Below are 13,058 nucleotides of genomic sequence, written 5' to 3' on the forward strand. Positions count from 1 at the left end.
TCTTAAATATTAAAATAAAAAAGTTTCAAGAATATGCACATCTAATAGGCCACTCAATGCAGCAGTGAACAAAACAGAAATCTGTTCTCTAGCTCATAGTCTGATGAAGGAGAAGCTTTTAAAAATGAAATTAGAAGTACTGTATGATAGGCAGTGTGAACTGCAAAGGGGAAAAAATCAAAGCAGGAAAGGAAAATGCAATGTAACTAGGGCAAAGGTGTTTGAAGTTTTAGGGAGTGACATGGAAGGCCTCACGGAGAAGGTTCTAGATTTATTACAAAGTTTATTACAGTCTATTACAAAGGATGGTCAAGTGAAAGAGAACTTCAATTGCCTCCATTCTGACCTCAGTCTGTAGTCTGATGCGTTCCTTCAAGCTTATCTCTCCACTCAGGAAAAACACCCTGCAGGCAAAGCATTCCCCGTGTTTGAAACCACAACTACCCCCTCAAGCAACACGGACTGCCCGGGGCCAGCAAGAGCCCGTGGGGTTGACCCCAAGAGAATCATGGACCTGACCTTTATGACCCGGCGGCCTGTGCCTACAACCATTGTCCCACATTTTCCTCACCTAAACCTAGAAGAGAGAGAGGTCTGTCTTCCCGGTGTCGGCCTCACTGAAATAAATTCCTTTCTAGTTTCACCACCACTGTCTCTCTGCCTTTGGATTTTGTCAGTGGCCAGCAGCCAAACCGGGTCTGTGTGGAACCCCTGGAGCCAGGTGCTCTGAAACCAGGTTACAAAAGGATATAACTGAACAGCAAATGAAGAGATACACAGGGCAAGGTCCAAAAGGGTCCTGGCAGTGGTCATCTCTTGCGTTCAAGTTTTTATAGAGCTCGTTCTGTAGGCCCCTTCCCCTTCCCAGAGATGAGCTGCGTTGAAAGCTCCAACTCTCTAATCACACGGTTAGTTCCTTGGCAACCAGCCCCCAGCCCGAAAGTCCCCTCATTAACACAAACTCAGATGCGGTTGAAAGTGGGTTGCTGAGAATATCAAAAGACACCTCTTACCATGTAGGAAATTTCAAGAGTTTTACAAGCTCTGTCCCAGAAATGAGATGAAGAACAAACATATATTTCTTATTTTAAGTGACAATATCACAAGTATTCAGGATGTGGACAGAGATACGGAGAGATACGCACGTACGCACACCTATATCATAATAATTTAATCAGCCCCCTTTTGATGGGTATTTAGGCAGCTTCTAATATTCTGTTTCTAATAAACAGTACCCTTTATTGCCTGCCTTTGGCACAGCAAATGTCAAATTTTTCTCCAGCACAATGAAGCCTAACAATTGTTGCTAAAGTAAAAGTTACCTATTGACCCACAAGAAGAAAATGAGGGCTCAAAATTATACTGGAAGCCAACAACTTCAAGGCAACCCAAGAGTCAAAAGTAATTCAACTTCTAACAGTTTTGCAGTAGACAAATGTCACAATGTAAAATAGCACTGGGTGGCTCAGTCGTTAGGCGTCTGCCTTCGGCTCAGTTCATGATCCCAGGGTCCTGGGATCGAGCCCCGCATCGGGCTCCCTGCTCAGAGGGGAGCCTGCTTCTCCCTCTCCCACTCCCCCTGCTTGTGTTCCCTCTCTCGCTGTGTCTCTCTCTGTCAAATAAATAAATAAAATCTTAAAAAAAAGTAAAATAGCACAGAGATGTTCAAAGAGATGCAAATAAGTAACAGTTACTATATTTGCTAATTGGAGGATCGTGGGCGTCCTTGGTCAGAGCCCTTTCCATGGGGCACCAACAAAGTGACCAGGAGTATTTTCATAGTTGGTAAGTAAGCTGAGATTAAAAGGTTGTCAGGTTTCCACCACTGCAGCTAATTATGATTGACAACATCAAAAAGCAGGAAGGGAGGGAGAAAAAGAGTTGGCTGATTAAGTTACTATTAAAACTTCTTAAAATTTCTGGGGCGCTTGAGTGGCTGAGTTGGTTAAGTGTCTGCCTTCAGCTCAGGTCATGGTCCCGGGACCCTGGGATCAAGTCTCGCATCAGGCTCCCTGCACAGCGGGCAGCCTGCTTCTCCCTCTCCCTCTGCTGCTCCCCCTGCTTGCGCTCTCTCATGCTCTCTGTCAAATGCATGAATAAGATCTTTAAAAAAAAAACTTTTTAAAATTTCCTAAAACCTTATGTTTCTACTGGTGGGAGTGTCAAGCGGCAAGACCTTTCTGGAGGGCCCAGTAATCAACAGCACTGTCGACCAGTACATCCCATTCTCCTCCTTCCAGGCACACTGCAGCGTTGGAGGTTTGTACTGTGAGATGTTCCCCAGGCAGATTTATTCTTAAAATGATGGAGTTTATGCCTCAGAACTCCACACTTGCCACCCTGGCTTCCTATCCCAACTCCTCTGGGCAGGTGGCAATGGGGGAACAATGGTCGTTGTGGGGAGCAGGCTCATTGGAAGCTGAGTGAGAGATTGGTTTACATTTGGGTTCAGCTGCCACTTCCACCCCCAGCTAGTTACCGTAGCTTTCCCGCTGCAGGCATGGCTTCCAGATAGGCTCTGAGCTGACATCATGGAGAAGAAATGGGCCCTAAATCTCACCAGACAGATCAGGATTATATCCAATAATGCAGAGTATGCAATTATAAATACACTATACATTTTCTCCATTTTGGGTGGAAATCACATGAAATAGAATTGATCAGAAATCCAGGGTCTGTATGGCAGAAGCCTGTGGCGGGACCACAGAGCCCGAGTGTGTGCGTGTGGGAGATTACAACTCCTGCATCCCAGGCAGTCAGATGGTATCTGACAAACCTTGAACTGACAAGGTCAGAGAACACTGCCCCCGCCCCCAAAAAATGGCACACAAAACTGCCTCCAATGCATTGCAACAGACTGAACAAACGTGCCAGTGACAAACTACAACACACTCATCCGTAAGTTGATGGATGTGGTATAAGAGCACCCGGACTGTACAATGGTGTTGTGCTCCATAAAAAATAGTGGCAATCTAAAATTTGAACTGTTCTGGTGTACACCAACATTTCAGATTGATTCTGTATCCTTTTTTTTTTTTTTAAGATTTTATTTATTTGTCAGAGAGAGAGAGCATAAGCAGGGGGAGCGGCAGGCAGAGGGAGAAGTGGGCTCCCCGCAGAGCAAGGAGCCCGATGAGGGACTCGATCCCAGGATCCCGGGATCATGACCTGAGCCGAAGGCAGATGCTTAACTGAGCCACCCAGGCATCCCTGTATACTTTTTCAGTATTAAACTGATCATAATAAAAATTCAAATATGACCTGTGTTAGAGGAAGCCAAAAACAAGAACAGAAAGAACACATTTTTTAAAATTTGTAATTTTGTTGTGTTTCTCATTAAAAATACTTTCATACCCACCTTTCTATTTTTAATTTTACATATTTTTCTTACAGTGGGCCTCCAAAATCACATCAGTCTCAAGCCACTTACAGCCTGGATCTACTCCTGGGTTTGGGTAAACAAAGGTGTGAGTGGGTGAGAGATGTTACTTTTGGCAGTGGCTGGGGGGCAGGCACACTCCCGTCTCCCTACCACAGCTGCCAGCAAAACTCCAGGAGCAGGTGGCCTCTGAATAAGGCTCATGGGAGATGAGTGTGTAACATGCAAGAAAAGGAAAACTCCCATGTGTTAAGCCATTGAGATTTTACGCTTGTTTGTCGCTGCAGCATAATCCAACTCATACTGACTAGACAGGGCACCCTGGCATACCATTAAATTTCATAACATATCCTAGGCATCTAGTACAAAACTGCAAATTTTATAGGATGAGTATGTCACTCACTCTTAAAGACACCAGTCTGGCAAACTCTTACTACATCATCAAGGTTAGGATATAGAGATAGCGTTTTAAAACAAAAGAATAAAATATTCGGAATTTCATTTCAGGAATCTATCTATGTGGTAGGACTGTGGATAGATTTTTTTTTTTGGTAGGCTTCTTTTATTTTCCAAAATGTTTACAATGAGTATGTGTACTTCTTTAAAAATAAAAAAATTCTCTATATCAACACTTTCTGAAGCACCCAGGTTCATTATGAGTTAAATGTTAGTGACCTCCAAGAATCAATCCTTATTTGTTTTGAAACCATTCATGAATTTTTTAAAATGACATTAAAACCTCTAATGGAAAATGAAAGTCACTCTGCAAGTCCATGTTGGCCCCATTTCTTTATCAGAAGAGTTCATCATTTCTAAAGCCTTTTTTTTTTTTTTGGTTGCTTAACCAATTTTAATAACATGACATAAAGCCCCTACACTTGATAGAATCATAATGCAAAATACATAGATGAATGTCTTCTTTTAAAAATATAAATAAGCAAGACATGTGAAAATAGGCGTTTCATTAAATAAATGAAAATTTTAAAAAAACTTTTGCTTTCCATATCATTTGAAAAAGGGAAATTATCATTTTAAACAATATTCAAGTTTATTAAACAAATTAAAAAAAAGTATTATAAAATGTTTAACTGTCATCAGCTTCGAGGTTTATATTGCTCCCAAATTTTGCATATAACTGAACTTTCAGATCCGCTAACACTCGCTGAATTGATTCCACTCTGGCCTCTAAGGCGTTGATTTCTTCTTACAAATTTTTCTTTGCTTCTTCTAACATTTCCTGTGTTTCTTCTTGAGAATGGCTAATGAAAACATCACTGATTTGATAAGGTATCATTAAGCAATCATCACCTGCAAGCATGATGTCCTCACAAGCATCTTCTAAATTCTGGGGTTGTTTTCTTTTACTTCTATTTCCTCCTTCAGCTCTGTGATTCTACTTGCATTCTGTGCAAATTTGTTTATCTTTTGTTGATCTTCAAAAGTAACATAGACTTCTTCTGCAGCCGCCTTCTTCATGGTGGCCGCCATCTTGGGACTGGACTGCCATTTCTAAAGCCTTCTTGAGAGCACAATCCTACTTCCTGGGCACCACTGCACTGTAAATGCAGGCCATGGGCACTGAACAGCCTAGAGAGGCCAGCACGTAACAACTCTGACTAACGTGATAGCAAGGATCCCCCCAGAAGGAACAGTGACCCTAAAATCTGTGAAGACATCTTCGAAGATTAAGCAAAATCCTAACCTTCCTTCATCACCAGTTTATCAATGGACCTGATGAAACTCATTTAAAGATATTCATATAAGCAAAAATCACAGTATTTAAAAATAATTTTAAGAAGCCTTAAAACCACCAGATGCAAAAAGGACTGTCCATATGAAGACTGTCCCCAACAATGTGGATCTGCAGTGGCTCCTACGTGGCCAATTTCTTCAGTGACGCTGATCTCTGTGGCACGTGGGGCCTTGCTGGGCTTGGGGTCTCAGTACCAATGCAGCCAACACACCCCATTATACACACAGACAGATAACTATCCAGGTACAAAGGCTTAGTGTCCAGAGAGGTGTTGAGGCTTGGAAGACAGAGGGTCGTCGAGGGCTTGGGCAGCAGCAGAGGGCTTGACAAGTCTTCCTGGAGGGCACTGGACTCAGGTGGTCTTAGAGGAGAAACAGGAGAGAAAGTCGTGTGAGGTGGTGCCTGACTTCCAAACTGAGATGCTTGGTTGGCTTGCGTTTAGGAGCATCAATAACGTAAGGATGCTCGGTGTGCCTGTGTCATTAAGCGTCTGCCTTCGGCTCAGGTCATGATCCCAGGGTCCTGGGATCGAGCCCCGCATTGGGCTCCCTGCTCCACTCTCCCACTCCCCCTGCTTGTGTTCCCTCCCTCGCTGTGTCTCTCTCTGTCAAATAAATAAATAAATAAATAATCTTAAAAAAAAAATAATAGTACTACTGTAAGGATGCTCTCAGGCCCTGTGCTGGGCACCGTCCATTCGCTGTCTGATACTCACACCCGAGTGGGAAGCAGGTGGCATCTCCATTGTGTGGCCAGAAGATTCGTCCAAGGCCCCAAAGCTGTTGTTCCACACACGTTCCCCTATACCAGATGTCTGACCTATAACTGACCTTGGAGAAAAGCATCACTGTATGGTTTCTCTTCAAGGAAAAGAGTGTGAGACCCTCACAACCAGGGCCACAAGGGCCTCTGACAAAGCTCACAACTTGGTTACTCATTTTCAGAGGGGTCTAACTACAGTCACATCTTAGTTTTCCTAAGAAAGGTGATCCACGAGTTGCTCCTCTCTAGGGAGGCCATCCCTTGAGGAAAGCAGATTTAAAATTTTTTCCCTCCTCTCCCAGTACAACGAGTAAATTTTTGTTGTTGTTGTTGTTCTCAAACAAGGGAGCTAACTGCGGTGTCCACAGACCGGAGCTATAAGTTTTTTTTAAGATTTAGTTATTTATTTGACACAGTGAGAGAGGGAACACAAGCAGGGGGTAGTGGGAGAGGGAGAAGCAGGCTTCCTGCCGAGAAGGGAGCCCGATGCAGGACTCGATCCCAGGACCCTGGGATCATGACCCGAGCCGAAGGCAGAGCCACCCAGGTGCCTCACGGAGCTCTGGATTTGAGAGAGGCGGAGAATTAAGAGAAGTACCGGCTCTGGAAGGGCTGAGAGGCCCTCAGGCGCTAAAGCCACCCAGGCGGGCAGGGAGCACTGTTTAGGCAGAAGAATTCGTTAAGTGAAGGAGCCCAGGGGCAGAGGCAAATAAGTGCCTTATTGTTGAGAAGAAAGGGAGAGAGAGCACAGAGAGGGAAGGCTGCCAAAGCCTGGGGCACAAAGCAGCCAGAAGAAAACGGGAGACCGAGGGAGGTGAGGGCACCCGCACCGCTCCACAGGGTATGCCCCACGGGCACCCACATTCCGAGCTGCCTCCAACCCCGAAGGCTTCATTTTCGTTTCTGATGAAGGACAGGAGGGATCAGGCTGTGGTTGCTCTGGGACGCTGTCGGGCCTAGTCTGGTCCGGGTTTGGTCCTGGCTTGGCCCGTGTTACGAGGCCAACTCGGCCAGTGCTCCTGACATATTTTCCAAGCTGGTTTCTGCTGTGTCAATAACTTTGCCATTTTGAAATCCTAATGCCATACGTAAGTCAAGAGCTGAACTCAAGGGACTGCATTTCAACCTCTTTGTTTGGCAAGACTCTCACCTTTAACAGAAATGATTATACTTACAGTGAAAGTGAGCTTGATCTCTCTCTCTCTCTCTCTCTCTCTCTCTCTCTCACACTCACACACACACACACACACACACACACACACGTCACTTGTACACAATGGCTGGCCACAGCATACCGCAGTCTCAGACAAATTAAAATAGGCTTATTTTTGGACATCCAACGACGTAGAGCACATAAACAGTGTTCCCAATGAAGTGCAAAACATTTTCTTTTTTTTTTTAAAAGTTTCGAAAACCTTATTATGTGGTTTGATGATAGAATTGCACATGACTTCAGAAAACCACAAGACGGTCAGCATCTTTCTTGCCAAAAAAATGCCCACAACATTTTCCTGCAAATGCCACCCTGCCCCAAAAGCTACATTTTCAGACCGTTTAAATTAGTAATGGAGCAAAAACAACACACATGTAGAGGACAGAGGAAACAAGCTGCCTTCAAAACGTGTGCATGTGAGGACGGTTAACTATGCTGCCAGCATCCCTCTCCCCCCTGCCTTTCTCATGTCCTTGCTTCATGCATGAAGCTGGAATCCCAGCAAGTAATATCACATCCCTACAGGATTCAAAAGCAAAACCTGCCCCCTTTCGTCCTCCCCCTGCTTTAACTCTGGGGTAGCTCCCCACCCGAGAATCCCCGACCAACCACCTTAAATGACAAGGGCACTGTTTTTCTAATTGAATGAGAAACCAGCCGTCCAAGAGGAGCTTTTTGCTAAAGATCAATTTAGGCCACAATAGTGAACTGCGTATCCTAAGAGGCCAGGAGGCAGCCTGCCTGGAAAACCCAGCACAGCCCTGAGACCCAGAGTCCTAACAGCCCCAGAACCTCTGCATCATCCAACTGCGGGAGGGCCCGAGAGGAGAGGAACGTACTTAAGTGGCCAAACCCATGGCCCTCAGGGCCTTGCACACACATTCAGGGACTTGCAGATTCAAGTACCTTCCCCCAGACCTTGATATATAAATTTGGGGACTACCATTCAGCAGGCTTTGTAAATGGTGTCCCTAGCTCCAGAGACAATAAGGACAGTGGCCCTCCTAAGAAATTCAACATTTGCTGAGCACTTCTACTGTGGTCCAATGATGTGGTGGGCACTGCCACAAGCATTCACACCTTATTTCATCTTCATTCCACGCTGTCAAGAACACATGGTTGGTTTGCTTGTTTTTAATCGAGATATAATAAAATTCACCCATTTGAAGTATACAATTCAGTGGGTTTTAGTATATTCAAAGTTACACAACCAACGCCATTATGTAATTCCAGAGCATTTTCAGCGTCCTAAGAGGAACATGTTTGTTTGTCCATCTGTTTAGCGGCAGGGGGCAGAGAGAGAACACAGCAGCAGAGCCCAACCCAGAGCTCAATCTCACAACCTTGGGATCATGACCTGAGCCAAAATCAAGAGTGAGACGCTGAACAGACTGAGCCCCCAAGTGCCCCAAGGAACATGGATGGGTTATTAATCCCCATCCGATTGATGGAAAAAAAAAAATGAGGGCAAGACATTAAGCAACCCATTCAAGATCACCAAGTCTCCAGCAGACTGGGTTGAACCCCGTCCCTGAACGCTCTACAGCACGGGTCACTGCGGATCACCCCTCCAGCCACCCTTGGCTTCCAGTGCTCTGTTCCCCCGCCCCGCCTCCCCGCAAATGGTGGGTGCTCCCCAGAGCTGTTCCTCTGTTGCTTTCTCACCCAACACGTGTACCCAGCAGATCTCCCTGACCCAAGTCCTACTCCCGCATGTACTTCTCTCGTCTGAACATCTACGTAAGCTCCAGATCCAGGCTGCAACACCACTGCCCCCCACGTTGGGCATCTCCACCTCAATGTCCCCAGGCACCCACAAAAGGGCCACAAAAACCCCATTCCCTGACTCAGTTAATGGCATCACTGGCCATTAGCACAGCCACTGGGCACAGCTCTTCAAGAGCTGGGACTCTCGAGTCTCAGGGCCCTGTGTGCCGATTTCAGCTCCGCCTCAGAGTTCTGCGGCTCCAGGCACCTTGCGTCTCTTCTCTGGACCTCTTTGTACCCACCTGTAAAATGGAGGGCTATCTTGCGGGGTTGCTGCAAAGATTCGATGTAAAATCCTTAGCGCTGTGCCCGGCACAGAGTGAGTGTCGAGTGACCAGCAGCCGTTGTCATTACAGCGTGAAAGGTCCAAGAGAACCTGGACTGTCTTCACCGGATGAGTCCGGCGGGGAATGAGCACATGCTCTAAGTATCAGAATCTTCTTCCTTTTGAAGGCTGAATAATACTCCATCACATGTACACACATTTTGTTTGTCCATTCATCTGTTCCTGAACACTTGGGTCGCTCCTGCCTTCTGGCTGTCGTGAATAATGGTGCTGTGAATGCGGGTGTATGCATCCATGTTTGAGTCCCTGCTTTCAATTCCTTTCAGGTCCACCCAGAAGTGGAACTGCCGGATCATGTGATAATTCTACTTTTAGTTCTTAGTAATCAAAAATTTAAAAATAAGAAGTGGAAGCATAAAAATCAAAGTAAATATATAAAACCCTTAAATCATAAATTTGAATAGAAGATACTAATAGGAGCTTTTTTCTTTAAAAAAAAAAAAAAAACAGTTGTGGGCACCTGGGTGGCTCACTCTGTTAAGCATCTGCCTTCGGCGCAAGTCATGATCCCAGGGTCCTGGGATCGAGCCCCGCATCGGGCTCCCTGCTCGGCAGGGAGTCTGCTTCTCCCTCAACTGCTCCCCACCGCTTGTGTGCTCGCTTGCTCGCTCTCTCTCTCACACTTGCTTTTGTGCTCTCTCTCAAATAAATAAATAAATAAATAAATAAAATCTTTCTTAAAAAATAGCTATATCCACTGAAAAGGCTTAGAAATACAAAGTCGGGAATAATAAGCACCCGTGGTGCCCAGAATGAGGTTTCTAAGTATTATTTTACGCTATCAGGAATAAGAACCTCTAAGAGAAATGAGTGATTTCAGGTCTGGGGCAGGACACACATGACTAGCCTGCTGTCGAAGACCACTGAGGTTTTGTCAAAAGGTCACAGGAGTCAACTTGAAGGGGCTCCCAATGGCCAACAAGACAACACAATATACGTTTGAGTACATTGTATACATTTGAGTAACATTCAAATCTAAAAACTATCATTTTCCAGTGAAAGGAACCTGGGCTCCTTGGAGAATTCCAGGGCCGAGGTAGAAGGATCTAAGATGAGCCTGGAACTCTTGTGTCTGAGAATGAAGGGAACATGTCTGAAGGACATTGGAGATGGTTCAAAGGGACTCCCATTGGCCAAATTTGGGACAATCTGAGCATCAAAATAGATTAATAATCGTTAAATACTAAAGTCCGTGAATAAAATATGAACCCATGAACCCATACTAACATAAATAAACAGGGAAGAAGAGAAAACTCTTCCTTACAGTTGAAAATCCAGCTAATAATACAGAAGGAATGATGGATCCATACAATGGCCATTTGGCAACCATCATAACAACACCTGATTCAAGCAAGAATCAATGGATTTTAAAACTAATGAGTGAAAGTTTGAGGAGTTACAGGATATTTACATACTCTAAAAGTATCTCCCCACAAAAATACTTACTTAAATTATACAGGAAAAAAAGAGTAACTTGAGAGTGGAGAAGCCTGGCTGATAGCACTTTAACCAAGTTAAGATCACCAGTAAGGGAACAAATACCTACGTCATCTGCCTCTGACAGGAGGCACTGAAAAGAATGCATCATTATTTCTGCGGTATTCCTGGCAATACCACAAAATAACCAGAATCTAAACAGGAGAAAACGTCAGACAAACCCAAAATGAGGGACGTGCTACAAAATAACTGGCCTGTATTCCTCCAAAATGTCAATGTCACAAAACACAAAGGCTGAGGAACTATTCCAGACTCAAGGAGATTAAAGAGAAATGACAACTGAATGCAACATATGATCCAGGATGTTCTTGTACTATGTATATAACAGTTTTGAGAAAACCAGAGAAACATGAATAAAGCTACAGTTTAGCTTTAGTATTGTATCAGTGTTAATTTCCTGACTTTGATCATTGTACTGTGGTTTTGTAACAACATGGTCTTGTCTTTAAGGACACTGAAGTATTTAAGGATAAACAGGCGTCAAGTCTGCACTACAGAAGACTTAAAAGACTCAAAAGACTTAAAATACTATATAAATATACACATACCCATGAGTCTATACACACAAAGAGAAAGTATAAAGCAAATGTGGTAAAAAGTGAACATTTGGAGAATCTAGGATAAAGTATGTATTCCTCTGTACTACTCTTGCAACCTTTGTGTAAGTCTGAAATTATTTCAAATTCAAAAGTCTTTTTTAAATGACCACAAAATATTGAAATATATTAAATACATAAAAGCCATGAGTTTTTAATGGACATTTCAAGGGGAAAACCCCTGTTCACCTTTGGGGGTTGCTAAAGCATCAGCTTGTTATTAGGAAAGCTGATAAAGGACACGAACCAAGCAGGTACCTTGCTTGCCTTTCCCATACAAACGGTATTTCAGCGCAATCAAATGGATGGCGAGGAAAAGTTCCTTACAGAATTCCAGCTAGTAAATGCAGAAGGAATGACAGAATTAGAAAATCACCATTTGGTAATGGACCTGGGTCAGAGTTTCTCAATCCACCTGAAAGCCAGACATTAACTTGGTAGGATTCAATCAAAAAATATTCTTTTTTTTGCCTGCCAACTTATCAAAATCCTCCTCCTAACTCCCATTTGTGTCACCCTCCACTAAAGCTTTCTCTGGCTCTTGGGGCACCTGGCTGCCTCAGTTGGTGAAGCATGAGACTATTCATCTTGAGGCTGTGGGTTCGAGTCCCACAACAGGTGTAGAAATTACTTAAAAATAAAAATAAGTAAAAAAAAAAAAAAAGCTTTCTCTGGCTCTTCAGCCCAATTACTCTTAGCTCACTCAGATGTCCTGTAGCTCTTGTTCTAACCACTGGTTCACATACTCGGTTCACATGGGGATCTTTTCAAAATTCTGATACCAATACTGTACTCCAGAACAAAGTTTCCCAAACTCAGCACTATTGACACTTTGGACTGGCTAATCCTTTGTTCAAGGGGCTGTCCTGCGCATCGTGTGATGTTTAGCAGCATCCACAGCCTCAACCCGACCCCCGCGGCAGCAACCAAAAATGTCTCCAGATAGTGTCAGATGTTTCCTGAGGGGAAAAATCTCCCACCTCCAATCAGAACCACTGATCAGGTTATGATCACCATTGGCTGTTAGGCTATTAAGAAAAAGGCCGACGAGGAATTTTGAATAGAGGCATCAGGCTCAAAACACTCGTACCCACCAATCCATCCTAGTGTCACTAAAAGTGAGACAATCAGACACTTTTACCTTCTGATGTTGATGCAACAGGATGGACAGTGCGGCACCGATAAAGCTTTCTTACCGTCCCCCAAAACCAAGCCTCCAGAATGAACGAGTTGAGAAGCATGTGAAATTTACACTGAGGAGGCCATCAGCCAAATTCAAAATGTGGGCAATGCTACACAACAAATTACTTCTTCTCATCAACAAACAGCATAAAAGAAGAGGGGGGGCTGATGCAGATTAAGAGAGACTAAGAAACATTTGAGCATAGGCAATGTGCGGATCATGTTTAGATCCTTTTTTTTTTTTAAGATTTATTTATTTTGAGAGAGAGAGAAAACGAGCAGGAGGAGGGGCAGTGGGAGAGGGAGAAGCAGGCTCTCTGCTGAGCAGGGAGCCCGACGTGGGGCTCGATCCCAGGACCCTGGGATCATGACCTGAGCCGAAGGCAGCTGCTTAACCAGCTGAGCCACCCAGGCGCCCTCTTGTTTAGATCCTAATTCAAACAAACCAAAAAGGTACTTTTGGGTTCCTGGAGAAAAAGAAATACATACTGGATATTAAAGGATATGAAGGAACCATTAATTATTTAGATGTGACAATACTGTGGATGTGTCATTTAGGGAAA

The 13,058-nt window shown here is 44.1% G+C and overlaps 1 protein-coding gene and 1 pseudogene across 1 annotated transcript in view; both read right to left on the reverse strand.

The window, feature by feature from the left end:
- Positions 1–13,058, reverse strand: part of CMTM4 (CKLF like MARVEL transmembrane domain containing 4) — a 61,323-nt gene that overhangs the window by 12,460 nt on the left and 35,805 nt on the right. The window lies entirely within an intron of this gene.
- LOC114200044 (prefoldin subunit 4 pseudogene) lies at positions 4,464–4,867 on the reverse strand (annotated as a pseudogene).

The sequence above is a fragment of the Eumetopias jubatus genome, unplaced genomic scaffold (assembly GCF_037043125.1).
Source record: "Eumetopias jubatus isolate StellerSeaLion01/CBP00866 unplaced genomic scaffold, mEumJub1_p1.0 scaffold_10, whole genome shotgun sequence".
Taxonomy (NCBI): Eukaryota; Metazoa; Chordata; class Mammalia; order Carnivora; family Otariidae; genus Eumetopias; species Eumetopias jubatus.